This window comes from Chiloscyllium plagiosum, unplaced genomic scaffold, assembly GCF_037043375.1.
Source record: "Chiloscyllium plagiosum isolate Xiang-an unplaced genomic scaffold, Cpla_swu_hap1 HiC_scaffold_35, whole genome shotgun sequence".
NCBI lineage: Eukaryota > Metazoa > Chordata > Chondrichthyes > Orectolobiformes > Hemiscylliidae > Chiloscyllium > Chiloscyllium plagiosum.
In genome coordinates, this window is record NW_028270173.1 from 48,422,711 (window position 1) to 48,434,866 (window position 12,156).

At 46.9% G+C, this 12,156-nt stretch overlaps 1 protein-coding gene and 1 long non-coding RNA gene across 2 annotated transcripts in view; both read left to right on the plus strand.

Moving 5' to 3' along the window:
* Positions 1-12,156, plus strand: part of LOC148140794 (class I histocompatibility antigen, F10 alpha chain-like) — a 401,060-nt gene that overhangs the window by 44,970 nt on the left and 343,934 nt on the right. The window lies entirely within an intron of this gene.
* LOC148140795 (uncharacterized) overlaps positions 4,145-12,156 on the plus strand; it is a 254,936-nt gene continuing 246,924 nt past the window's right edge. Inside the window, exons 1-2 of the long non-coding RNA XR_015752962.1 lie at positions 4,145-4,161; positions 5,150-5,265. This is a non-coding gene — a long non-coding RNA (uncharacterized LOC148140795). The remainder of the gene's footprint in view (positions 4,162-5,149; positions 5,266-12,156) is intronic.

Genomic DNA, 12,156 nt, shown 5'->3' on the forward strand with positions numbered 1-12,156 from the left:
GAGTCCCTTTGGATTCTCTCTTCTCTTATCTGCCAAAGGCCTCTCATGTCTCCTTTTAACCATCCTGATTCCTCTCTTAAGTGTACTCTGACACCCTCTAAACTCCTCAAGGAAATAAGTTGATCTCAGTTGCTTATAACTGTCATATTCCTCCTCCCTTTTCTTGACAAGGATCTCAATAACTCTAGTCATCCAGTGTTCCCTACTCCTGCCAGCCTTACCCTTCACTCTCCCAGGAACATGCTAGCCCTGTACTCTCCTTACCTCACTTTTGAGAGCCTCCCACTAACCAGTCCCTTTGCCTGCAAACAGCCTCCCTCAATCAACTTTTGGAAGTTCCTGTCTAAGACCATCAAAGTTGGCCCAGTTTAGAACTTTAACTTGTGGACCAGACCTATTCTTTTGCAGAACTGTTTTAAAACTAATGGAGTTATGGTCATTGGTCCCAAGGTGCTTCCCCACTAACACTTCAGTCATTTGCCCTGCATAATTTCCCAAAAGGAGGTCAAGTTTTGCCCCTTCTCTAGTAGGGCCATCTGCATACAACATGAGAAAGTCTTCCTGAATGAACTCAACAAATTTCTCTCCATCCAAGTCTTTAAAACAATGACAGTCCCAGTCAATGATGCAAAAGTTAAAATTCCCATCGATTACAACCTTATTACTCTTGCAGCTATCACCAGACCCCTTACATATTTACTCCTCAATCTTCTGCTGACCTTTGGAAAGTGTACAGTACAATGCCATGAAAGTGATCTCCACATTTTTATTTGTCAGGTCTACACATATAAACTCAGAGGATGAACCCTCAAGAATGTCATCTGTCAGCATTGCTGTGCTGATCTCCTGAATCAAAAGTGCAATTCCTCATCCTTTTTTGCCTCTCCTCTAACCTTGCTATAATGTCTGTACCATGGAACATTGAGCTGTCAGTCATGCCCTCCCTCAGCCATGTTTCTGTAGTGGCGAAAATATCTGTCCCATGATCCATCCTTGCCCTGAGTTAATTTGTTTTACCTCTTAGGCCTCTGGCATTACAATAAATGCGATTTAACCTCGACTTCTCTTGCTTCCTGCCAGGCTTGATTAAAAAGCTTCCTGATCCCACCCATTAATTAAAACAGTGTCACTGATGTCTGCACAGAATAGCTCATTATAATTATAATACTTCTGAATAAAAAGTTTATTACAAATTATGAGTCCCATCAGACCTTCCATTCCCTGCTGAGTATTCTGTATTCAGCAAAGGTCTCAGTTTTATCCCACTGAGTCCCTACCTTAATGAATTTCAGACACGAGCATGATATTAAATTCCTCATCTGTCATCTTCACCTTCATGCCCATTTCTTTGGACAAGAGTCCTATCCCCATCACACAGATCCTTTCACTCATCTCCAATACTTTCCCTTCCTAAATCCCTCTGTCTTGCCTATTACCTACACTTGTTCATCAAGAACTGTTGATGTGACATTGTGTGCTGCAATTTTTCAGCCCCTTTGCTCATTCCAACCTCTCTCCCTCTGAACTGATGGCACTCCATGCTCTCAGATCCAGCCCTGACTTTGTATTCAAGGCTGCTAACAAGGGTGGTGCTGTTGTTGCCTGGCACATGGATCTCGACATTATGAAGCTCCCTCTGAATGCCCCCTGGACCATGACCCCGACATGGAACACCAGGCCATCATCTCCACAATAGTTGGGCAGCACAGTGGCCAAGTGCTTAGCACTGCTACCTCACAAAGCTAGCGGCCCGGCTTCAGTTACACACTCAGGTGACTGTCTGTGTGGAGATTGCACAATCTCCCTGAGTCTATGTGGGTTTCCTCTGGGTACTCCGGTTTCTCCCATAATGCATAATCTGTCCTCAAAATGTAAGGTTAGTTGGATTGGCCAAGGAAAAGGCAGAGTTACAGGGATATGGCAAGCAGGTTGGTCTAGGTTGGGTGCTCTTCAGAGGTTAAGTGTGGACTCGATGGGCTGAATGGCCTGCTTCCATAAGGATTTTATGATTCAGTCACTAATCTCATTTCATCTGGTGATCACCTCCCACAACTACCTCCAAAGTCATTGTCTCCCAACTCTGCACACCTCGCTTCTATCTCCTTTACAAAATCCTTGGACAGAACTGCTCTGGCAGACCCATAGTTAATACCTGCTCCTGTCCCATTGAACTCATCTCTTCCGACATCGATTTGAGTTTTTTTCTTCCCTTGTCCAGATCCTGCCCACTTATATCCCCGATTTTTCGCAGACTTTACCTCAGTTTTGGAATTTCCAGTTCATGGGATACAGCAACCCCTTTCCACGCCGATCCCCATCAGGATGGTCTCAGGGATCTCCGCCTCTTCCTGGGAAAAAGGCCGGTACTGTCCCCATCCACCACCACTCCCCTCTGCCTGGCCCAGCTTGTTCTCACCCTGGGCAACTTCTCCTTTTACTTCTCTCACTTTTTCAGGGAAGAGGTGTACCCATTAGGGCCCCTGTTATATCTGTATCCTTATGGAGTATGAGGAATGTTCCTTGTTCAGTCCTATTCCAGCCCCCACCCACAACTCTTTCTCCAGTATATCAGTAATGTTATTGGTGCTGCTTCTTGCTCTCATCTGAAATTGGAAATGTTCATCTATTTCCACCATGTCCTCACCTTCCCCTGGTCTTTCACTGAATCCTCCCTTTCCTTCTTTCCACATCTCTGTTTCCATGTTTGGTGATAAGCTGGACACCAACATCCACCTCAAACCAACCGACTCCCACAGTTACTTTGACTAGACATCCTCACATCCTGCTTCTTGTAACGACTCTGTTCCATTCTCCCAGTTCCTCTGTCGATGCCAGCTTTGATAAGGTGGCCTCCAAAATATCCACCTCCTTCCTGAACTGAGCACTGATTCCTCAGCACCATGGTTGAGAGGACCCTCAGCCAAGTCTGACCCACACTTTGGCCCTCACCCTATCTCTTCTGATGAACAACAGCAATAAGAATCCCCTTGTTGTCACCTCGCATCCCACCAGCATCCACATCCAAAGGATCATTCGCTGCTATTTCCATCAGTACCAGTAAGATGCTGCCACCAGATGCATATTGCCCTCCTCTCTGTCATCTGCCTTCCCCAAGGCCCATTCCCTCCAGGACACCCTGGCTCATTCCACCTTCACTCTCAACACTGGCCATCCACAGACCCATGGAACCTTCTCCTGTCACTGCAGAAGGTGTAACACCTGTCCCTTTACTTCCTCCCTTCTCACTCTCCAAGGCCCGAAACACACCTTCAAGGTGAAGTAGCGATTTACCTGCACTGGATTCAAACTAGCCGAGTATATATGCTGTTCACAATGTGGTCTCCACTGCACTGAGGAAATAAAGCATGGAGTGGGAAAGGAAGTTCAGCCTGGGTGCTTGCTTTGCAGAACACCTATGCTCTGTCTGCAAAATAAGAGCCTGAGCTTCCAATTGTCTGCCATTACAACACCCCGCCATGTTCCCTGGCCAACATCTGTCTCAGGTTTGCTGCAGTGCTCCAGTGAAGCTCAGTGCAAGCTGGAAGAACAACGCCGCCTTATCCACTTAGGGACCTGCAGCCTTCTGGACTCAATACTGAGTTCAACAATTTTCAGGCTTTAGCTTCTCCTATGTCTTCCCCCAGGTCCAGGCCAGGGAGAACATACCAGGCCTTGTTATCACATGGTCTGCTATTACACACAACCTATTTTTAACCACTAACAGTCCCTCTTTATAGATATTCAGTTTCCTAAGCTGACTGCTATACAGTCCTTTAGCTGTCCAACTGTTTCTCTCTTTAGGCTCTATCTCCACCTGATTTTAATCCTTACCTTCTCCCCCACCCAATCTTCTGCATAAAAACCAACATTTTCCGCACTACCATTAGTTCAGAAGAAGGGTTCCTGGTCCTGAAACATTAGCTCTGATGACCCTCCCAGATGCTGCCAGACTTGCTGACCTTTGCCAGCAATCTCTGGTTTTTGTTTCTGATTTCCTGCATCCACGTTACTTTCGGTTTTTGTTCTTTCAGCTGGAGATTCTCTTTCCTTTTTCAGACCAATAATACTGACAGGAGCAGCTGCTGTTTTGTTTGTTTCCAGGTTCCTAATTCAAACCCCTGGAACTGTCAGACTGGCCAAAATCCAATCCCTTTATCACAGGTTAGTTTTATTGACCAGTTTGTGGAATGGAACTGATAATGTCACAAATTGAACTCACAATATTTACTGGAAATCATTGTGTTTGTGACTGATCAGATTCCCATTCAAAAGAGTGTCCTGTATCGGTGTTAATTATTGATTATTTCAAAATAGAATCTGAGCTGTAAAGACAGACCATGTACCCGATTTGGGTCACCCACCTCCAGGCTCCTTCACCTGGCAGAGATCATTGTGTGTGAACTAGTTCCCTTTTCATTCATCTCACTTTCTCCAAGTGAAAGGTTTGGCCACAACTGGCTGGCTCCTTGTGGGTGATGTGAAACATTCCCTTTTCACAGTCCGATTCGAGTCCCCACCCAAATTCTTTCTTTGATACGTTGATGATATAGTTGATGTTGCTTCCTGCTTTTGCCTGAAGTTAGAAAAATTCATTACTTTTGTAACTGATTCCATCATTCTCTCACTCTGACCACACACATCTCTGACTCTTCCCTTCCCTTGCTGGACTTCCATGTTTCTATTTCTGAAGTGAAACTTTCCATCTATATCCATAACAAGCCCACCCACTCCCATAATTACCTCGACTGCATTTCCCCGAACACTGCTTCCTGCAAGGATTCCATTCCATTCCACTCTCCATCTCCACTGCATCTGTTCTGTTGATGCCACATCCCACAGAGGTGCCTCTGTCATTTAGTTCTTTTTCCTCAACCATGAATTTTCCTCCAAGCTTGTGGTTGACAGGGGCCTCAGTCACGTATGATCCATTTTCTGAATTTCTGCACTTATCCCATCCCTCCACCCCTCCCAGGATAACAGCATGCCTACCCTTGTTCTCATGTTCCATCCCTACACAACCTCACATTCCAAAGGGTGATATTGGACTTGAAATATTAAGACCTGCTGCCAGACATGCTGAGTTTTCCCTGAACTTCCTTTTTTTATTTAAATTCTGTAACCAATTGTGGTTTGTCACACCTCCTTGTAGGCTGTTCAACCTTCCTTCAAATCTGTAAAGGATGTGCCACTAAGGGACAGTGGGCACGTGTCTGCAGGAAATTTGGTGCCAAAAGTCAAGCCAAACCCAGAACAAAATTGAAGAAGGTGAGGACGGCAGATGCTGGAGATCAGAGTCGAGAGTGTGGCGCTGGAAAAGCACAGCAGATGCGGCAGCATTTATGGAGAGAAATCAGAGTTAACGTTTCAGGTCAAGTGGCCCTTCCTCAGAAAGTGATGGTAGTGAGGAAAATGTGGGATTTTATTCACGGGTAGGGTGGGGAAGGATGTAAGGAGTAAACAAGAGGTGGAGATAGAGCCCAAACAGAGAGAAGAGCAGTTGGACAGACAAAGCAGTTGACAACAATCTGGTGACGAGGGTGAATAGCTGTTAATGGAGACGGTTAGCTGGTTAACAATAGGTTGTGTGTAATAGCAGAACTGTGTGATAACAAGACCTGATGTGTGAGGATCGGCGTAAGGACATGGCAGAGATCAATCCCAGAAATTTTTCAACTCAATATTAAGACCAGAATGTGCAGAGGGGCCATATAGAAAATGAGGCGTTATGTTTCCAGCTCAGACTGAGCTTTGCTGGATCACTGCAGCAAGCCTGAGACAGAGACGTTGGCCAGGGAACAGGGTGGCGTGTTAATGTGGCAGGATAGTCAGGGCCATCACTGTGAACAGAATGCAAGTATTCTGTGAAGCAGTCACCAGGCTATGCTTCATTCCCCCAATGTAGGGGAGAGACCAAATACTGAGCAGGGAATGCAGTAGACGAGGCTGTGGGAAGTGAATTGAAAGTGTTGCTGCTTCATCAGGAAGCTATGCAGAACACCGAGTGTGAGATAGCTAGCAGGACATAGTTATACTGCAGAACACCGAGTGTGAGACAGCTAGCAGGACATAGTTATACTGCAGAACACCGAATGTGAGACAGCTAGCAGGCTGTAGTTATACTGCAGAACACCGAATGTGAGACAGCTAGCAGGCTGTAGTTATACTGCAGAACACCGAGTGTGAGACAGCTAGCAGGACATAATTATACTGCAGAACACGGGAGTGTGAGACAGCTAGCAGGCCGTAGTTATACTGCAGAACACTGAGTATGAGACAGCTAGCAGGCTATAGTTATACTGCAGAACACCGAATTGAAGACAGCTAGCAGGCCATAGTTATACTGCAGAACACTGAGTGTGGGACAGCTAGCAGGCTGTAGTTATACTGCAGAACACCGAGTGTGAGACAGCTAGCAGGCTGTAGTTATACTGCAGAACACCGAGTGTGAGACAGCTAGCAGGACATAATTATACTGCAGAACACGGAGTGTGAGACAGCTAGCAGGCCGGAGTTATACTGCAGAACACTGAGTATGAGACAGCTAGCAGGCTATAGTTATACTGCAGAACACCGAATTGAAGACAGCTAGCAGGCCATAGTTATACTGCTGAACACCGAGTGTGGGACAGCTAGCAGGACATAATTATACTGCAGAACACCGAGTGTGAGACAGCTAGAAGGCCATAGTTATACTGCAGAACACCGAGTGTGAGACAGCTAGCAGGCCGTAGTTATACCGCAGAACACCGAGTGTGAGACAGCTAGCAGGTCATAGTTATACCGCAGATCACCGAGTGTGAGACAGCTAGCAGGCCATAGTTATACTGCAGAACACCGAGTGTGGGACAGCAAGCAGGACATAATTATACTGCGGAACACCGAATGTGAGACAGCTAGCAGGCCGTAGTTATACTGCAGAACACCGTGTGTGGAACAGCTAGCAGGACACAGTTAGACTGCAGAACACCGAGTGTGGGACAGCTAGCAGGCCATAGTTATATTGCAGAACACCGAGTGTGAGACAGCTAGCAGGACATAATTATACTGCAGAACACCGAATGTGAGACAGCTACAGGCCATAGTTATACTGCAGAACACCGAGTGTGGGACAGCTAGCAGGCCATAGATATACTGCAGAACACCGAGTGTGAGACAGCTAGCAGGCCATAGTTATACTGCAGAACACTGAGTATGAGACAGCTAGCAGACTATAGTTATACTGCAGAACACCGAATTGAAGACAGCTAGCAGGCCGTAGTTATACTGCAGAACAGCGAGTGTGAGACAGCTAGCAGGCCAGAGTTATACTGCTGAACACTGAGAGTGAGACAGCTATCGGGCTGTAGGTATATTCTAGAACACCCTAGTGTGAGACAGCTAGCAGGCTGTAGTTATACTGCAGAACACCGAGATAGAGACAGCTAGCAGGCTGTAGTTAAATGCAGAACACCGAGTGTAAGGCAGATAGCAGGCTATAGTTATAGTGCGGAACACCGAGTATGAGACAGCTAGCAGGCCATAGTTATACTGCTGAACACCAAGTGTGAGGAAGCGAGCAGGCCATAGTTATAAGGCAGAACACCGAGTGTGAGACAGCTAGCAGGCCACAGTGATGCTGCAGAACACTAACTGTGAGACAGCTAGCAGGCTGTAGGTATATTGCAGAACACTGAGTGTGAAACAGCTAGCAGGCCGTAGTTATACTGCAGAACACTAAATGTGAGACAGCTAGCAGGCCATAGTTATACTGCAGAATACCGAGTGTAAGACAGCTAACAGGCCATAGTTATACTGCAGAACACCGAGTGTGAGACAGCCAGCAGGCTATAGTTATACTGCAGAACACTAAATGTGAGACAGCTAGCAGGCCATAGTTATACTGCAGAACACTAAGTGTGTGACAGCTAGCAGGCCATAGTTAAACTGCTGAACACCGAGTGTGAGACAGCTAGCAGGCCATAGTTATAATGCAGATCACCGAGTGTCAGACAGCTAGCAGGATAAATTTATACTGCAGAATACTGAGGGTGTGACAGCTAGTAGGGTATAGTTACGCTGCAGAACACCGCGTGTGAGACAGCTGGCAGGCTATAGTTATACTGCAGAACACCGGGTGTGAGACAGCTGGCAGGCTTTAGTTATACTGCAGAACACCAAATCGAAGACAGCTAGCAGGCTGTAGTTATACTGCAGAACACCGAGCGTGAGACAGCTAGCAGGCTATAGTTATACAGCACAACACCGATTCGAAGACAGCTAGCAGGCCGTAGTTATACTGCAGAACACCAAGTGTGAGACAGCTAGCAGGCCAGAATTATACTGCTGAACGCTGAGAGTGAGACAGCTATCGGGCTGTAGGTATATTACAGAACACCCGAGTGTGAGACAGCTAGCAGACTGTAGTTATACTGCAGATCATCAAATGTGAGACAGCTAGCAGGCTGTAGTTATACTGCTGAACACCAATTGTGAGACAGCTAGCAGGTTGTAGTTATACTGCTGAAAAACGAGGGTGAGACAGCTAGCAGGCCATAGTTATACTGCAGAATACTGAGTGTGAGACAGCTAGCAGGCCATAGTTATACTGCAGAACACTGAGTGTGAGACAGCTAGCAGGCCATAGTTACCGTGCTGAACACCGAGTGTGAGACAGCTAACAGGTTGTAGTTATACTGCTGAAAACTGAGTGTGAGACAGCTAGCAGGCCATAGTTATACTGAACAACACTGAGTGTGAGACAGCTAGCAGGCCATAGTTATACTGCGGAACGCCGAGTGTGAGACAGCTAACAGGCCATAGTTAAACTGCAGATCACCGAGTGTGAGGCAGCGAGCAGGCCATAGTAATACTGCAGAACAGCGAGTGTGAGACAACAAGCAGGCCATAGTTATACTGCTGAACACCAAGTGTGAGGCAGCGAGCAGGCCATAGTTATACTGGAGAACACCGAGTGTGAGACAACTAGCAGGCCATAGTTATACTGCAGAACACCAAGTGTGAGGCAGCTAGCAGGCCATAGTTATACTGCAGAACACTGAGTGTGAGACAGCTAGCAGGCCATAGTTATACTGCAGAACACCAAGTGTGAGGCAGCGAGCAGATCATAGTTATACTGCAGAACACCGAGTGTGAGACAGCTAGCAGGCTGTAGTTATACTTCAGAACACTAAGTGTGAGACAGCTAGCAGGCTGTAGGTATATTGCAGAATACCGACTGTGAGGCAGCTAGCAGGCGAAAGTTATACTGCAGAATACTGAGCGTGAGACAGCTGGAAGGCCATAGTTATACTGCAGAACATTGAGTTGAGACAGCTCGCAGGCGAAAGTTATACTGCAGAATACTGAGTGTGAGACAGCTGGCAGGCTATAGTTATACTGCAGAACACCGAGTGTGAGACAGCTAGCAGGCCATAGTTATACTGCAGAACGCCGAGTGTGAGAAAGCTAGCAGGCCACAGTTATACTGCAGAACATCGAGTGTGAGGCAGCTAGCAGTCCATAGTTTTTCTGCCGAACACCGAGTGTGAGACAGCTAGCAGGCCATAGTTATACTGCAGAACACCGAGTGTGGGACAGCTAGCAGGCCATAGTTATACTGCAGAACACCGAGTGTGAGACAGCTCACAGGCCATAGTTATACTGCAGAACACCGAGTGTGAGACAGCTAGCAGGCCATAGTTATACTGCAGAACACCGAGTGTGAGACAGCTCGCAGGCCATAGTTATACTGCAGAACACTGAGTGTGAGACAGCTCACAGGCCATAGTTATACTGCAGAATACTGAGTGTGAGACAGCTAGCAGGCTATAGTTATACTGCAGAATACAGTCAGCAGAGATAGCAGGCAGGCCATAGTAATACTGCTGACACCGAGTATGAGATAGCTGGCAGGCTATAGTTACACTGCTGAACACCGAATCGAAGACAGATAGCAGGCCGTAGTTATGCTGCAGAACACCGAGTGTGAGACAGCTAGCAGGCCAGAATTATACTGCTGAACACTGAGTGTGAGACAGCTAGCAGGCTATAGGTAGATTGCAGAACACCGTGTGTGAAACAGCGAGCAGGCCATAGTTACAGTGCTGAACACCGAGTGTGAGACAGCTAGCAGGTTGTAGTTATACTGCTGAAAACTGAGTGTGAGACAGCAAGCAGGACATAATTTTTACTGCAGAACACCAAGTGTGAGACAGATAGCAGTCTATAGTTATACTGCAGAACACCGTGTGTGAGACAGCTAGCAGGCCATAGTTATAATGCAGAACACCGAGTGTGAGAACGCTAGCAGGCCATAGTTATACTGCAGAACATCGAGTGTGAGCAGCTAGCAATCCATAGTTATACTGCCGAACACTGAATGTGAGACAGCTAGCAGACCATAGTTATACTGCAGAACACCGAGTGTGAGACAGCTAGGTGGCCATATTTATACTGCAGAACACCGAGTGTGAGACAGCTCGCAGGCCATAGTTATACTGCAGAACACCAAGTGTAAGACAGCTAGCAAGCTGTAGTTATAATGCAGAACACCGGGTGTGAGACAGCTAGCAGGCCATAGTTATACTGCAGAACACTGAGTGTGAGACAGCTCGCAGGCCATATTTATACTGCAGAACACCGAGTGTGAGACAGATCGCAGGCCATAGTTATACTGCAGAACACCGAGTGTGAGACAGCTAGCAGGCCATAGTTATACTGCAGAACACTGAGTATGAGACAGCTAGCAGGCTATAGTTATACTGCAGAACACCGAATCGAAGACAGCTAGCAGGCCGTAGTTATACTGCAGAACACCGGGTGTGAGACAGCTAGCAGGCCAGAGTGATACTGCTGAACACTGAGAGTGAGACAGCTAGCAGGCCGTAGTTATACCGCAGAACACCGAGTGTGAGACAGCTAGCAGGCCATAGTTATACCGCAGATCACCGAGTGTGAGACAGCTAGCAGGCCATAGTTATACTGCAGAACACTGAGTGTGAGACAGCTAGCAGGCCATAGTTATACTGCAGAACACCGAGTGTGAGACAGCTAGGTGGCCATATTTATACTGCAGAACACCGAGTGTGAGACAGCTGGCAGTCTATAGTTATACTGCAGAACACTGAGTGTGTGACAGCTAGCAGGCTATAGTTATACTGCAGAATACTGAGTGTGAGACAGCTAGCAGGCGAAAGTTATACTGCAGAATTCTGAGTGTGAGACAGCTGGCAGGCTATAGTTCTACAGCAGAATACAGAGTGTGAGACAGCTAGTAGGCCATAGTTATACTGCAGAACACTGAATCGAACACAGCTAGCAGGCTGTAGTTATACAGCAGAACACCGAGTGTGAGACAGCAAGCAGGCCATAGTTATACTGCAGATCACCGAGTGTGAGACAGCTAGTGAGTCCATAGTTCAGTGCTGAACACCGAGTGTGAGACAGCTAGCAGGTTATAGCTATACTGCTGAAAACCGATTGTGAGACAGCAAGGAGGCCATAGTTACACTGCAAAACACCGAGTGTGAGTCAGCTAGCAGGCTACAGTTATACTGCAGAACACCGAGTGTGAGACAGCTAGCAGGCTATAGATATACTGCAGAACACCGAGTGTGAGACAGCTAGCAGGCTATAGTTATACTGCAGAACACCGAGTGTGAGACTGATCGCTGGCTATAGTTATACTGGAGAACACCGTGTGTAAGACAGCTGGTAGGTTCCAGTTATACTGCAGTACACCGAGTATGAGACAATGAACAGGCTATAGTTATACTACAGAACACCGAGTGTGAGACTGCTACCAGGTTGTAGTTATGCTGCAGAGTACTGAGTGTGAGACAGCTAGCAGGCCATGGTTGTACTGAATAACACTGAGCGTGAGATAGCTAACAGGCCATAGTTATACTGCAGAACACCGAGTGTGAGACAGCTAGCAGGCCATAGTTATACTGCAGAACACCAAATGTGAGACAGCTAGCAGGCTATAGTTGTACTGCAGAACACCGAGTGTGAGACAGCTCGCAGGCCATAGTTATACTACAGAACACCAAGCGTGAGACAGCGAGAAGGCCATAGTTATATTGCAGAACACCGAGAGTGAGACGCTAGCAGGCCGTAGTTATACTGCAGAACACTGAGTGTGAGACAGCTGGTAGGCCATAGTTATATTGCAGAACA